Here is a 2,508-nt window from a genome sequence, read left to right on the forward strand (position 1 = left end):
CGCTCGATCTGAAGCGTCGGTTACTACTTGGAATGAGACGCCATCCACAGGGTATTGCATGATGGGTGCGTCCATTACTTTACTTTTGACTAGCTTAGATACATCATCCCATTCATTAGTACAGAGCTTTCCCAAAGGTCCTTTGTGCAGCCGTAGGTGACTGAAAGGCTTTAAGTAATGAGAAAGATGAGGTACCGAATCCGAGAAGAAGCTAACAAACCCACACACAGAGTTCACATCTCTTCCAGTAATCGGTGTTGGTAAATCCAACAGAAATTGTTTCTTGCCAGGATCAATTTCTACCTTTGCTGCAGATACCTTGTAACCAAGTAAGTGTATAGCATCTTTAGCAAAATAACACTTGTCCTCGTTAATCTTAAGTCTGGCATGGTTTAGTCGCTTTATGACTTTCTTAACGAGTTTAGCGTGTTCATGTGCTGTCTTTGTAAAGATAACTATATCATCTAAATATACTGATACGTTATCCGACAGGTCCGCAAATAGTTCCATCACAACATGTTGGAAGAAAGAAATTAACATGTGTAAGCCTTCAGGTGCACCTTTAAACTGGTACTTCTTACCTTGAAAAGCAAAGGAAAAGTATTTCCTATGCGGCTCATATATTTGTAATTGATGGAATGCAGCTTTTAAGTCTACCTTGGAAAAGATAGTCGCACCTTCCATTTTGCGTAGTATCTCGCTTATCTTTGGTAAGGGAAAACTATGTTGCGGAATTAGTTTGTTGATTGGCGACAGGTCTTGTTTTACTAAACGTTCCATCAAATTTATATTGATCGACCGCTAAGAGAGCTAAGTCAATTGGGATTGCATCATAATTGATTTCAATTAGACCCTGTTTTAACCAGTCGTCAATTTTGGTTTTGACAACGTCTTTGTGTCTCCAACTTACGTGGTTATGTGAAGGACACTTTAATTTAGAGAAGTCGACGTTTGTTAAGTCAAGCTTAACGTACCCGTTAGAGAACTTAAATATACACCAGTCGGTTATTGCAATCTTTCTGTTTTGTATAATTAAGTCCATAATTATATCGGTAAAGTGCGGGATCATATCCTTTGCTTCACCTTCCGGAGGTTTAAATATCTTTAACATGTTATCATCTGACTGATCTTTATTTGGGTCTAGCCCATTAGGCAGACCAGTGAGAGTTATACCTAAACTGAGAAGATCTGTCATACCTATAATTAAATCGGATTTATGAGACATGTCAGTAACGATTAGGTGAGTCTTTACTTCTTTTCTATCTGACAACATTATGTGTGCATAGTCAATGGCTTCTTCGCAAGTGGTAACTTTGCCATTTCCCAAGATTAAATTAGTTGTTTCGTTATGGATAGCCATATCTGTAGCGTAGGCTACTCGGCGTGAGATAGCAGAGACTTCAGCCCCTGGATCAAAAAGTGCTATAACTTTTTCTCCATTTACATAAACGGTTTGAAATATACGTTCATCTCCTTTGGTATAGATTTTATTGAACTTTTTCTCATAATCTTGCTCTAGTGCACACATATGGAACTGTCAGTGCTTAACTTGGACGTCCGGTATGTCCTTGCAATCATCTTTGTGCCAACCGTTAGTACCCTTGCAAGTAGTACATTCTTTCATATAGTGTCCAAAGTTTGGCTTGCCTGGTGCACACTTAACAGAGTCGTGTTTACCATTCCACTTGCCATCACGTTTAGTGAGGTTGTAACCACGCTTCTTGCAAGGTGCTCTCTCCTTCCTTTCACCCTTTGGTTCAGTAGAAGTAGAGCCTTTACCACCTCCAGCAGTAGTGCGAGGTTTCTTAATATTACGCACAGTGTTATTCTCTATCGCGGTACGCTTAGCGGGCTGGGTAAAGCTCGAGGTACTAAGTATTCTAGTAGATGGGTTGGTATGCTTTTGAACTATCTTCTCAAAGACAGACCAAGGCATAGATCGCAAATCACCATAGGCGATGATATCATCATTGACCTTCTTAAAAAGGTTAGCCCCCAGAGTCTCCATCATCTAACAAATTAATAAATATTCGCCAGTATAGGTACGACCTCCCATCCGAGTGTTCATATATGTCATATGAGCTAGAGCATCTCGAGTGGTAGTATCGTTCGCAAAGGACTTGCGAGACTCTAGAAGTTCACGGTCACGTGCATCTTCAAAGAAGGCGTTAAGTATATTCTCACGCAACTGGCGCCAGGGTAGGGCTTTCCAGTTGGGCTCATGGGCCTTCAAGTTAGCTTTCCATTCCTCTGACTCACAGAAATGAATAAAGGCATTCATCATCTGCTTATCCTTAAGGCTGGCAGACTCCTTAAGTTCGTCGAAGGCCTTCAGTGTCTCCACTGTACTCTCACTAGTAGAGAAATCGACCTCAGCCTGCGCGTTACCTAGCTGCTTTATAAAGCTTGGTTCTAAGCGTTCACGAGGCTCATACTCAGTGCTACGGGCTGCTAGTGCCAAGATGGTGTCTATTTCCTTTCTCTTGTTATCGATTAGATAGCGAATGT

The sequence above is a fragment of the Sphaeroforma arctica genome (genome assembly GCF_001186125.1).
Source record: "Sphaeroforma arctica JP610 unplaced genomic scaffold supercont1.918, whole genome shotgun sequence".
NCBI classification, from domain to species: domain Eukaryota; class Ichthyosporea; order Ichthyophonida; genus Sphaeroforma; species Sphaeroforma arctica.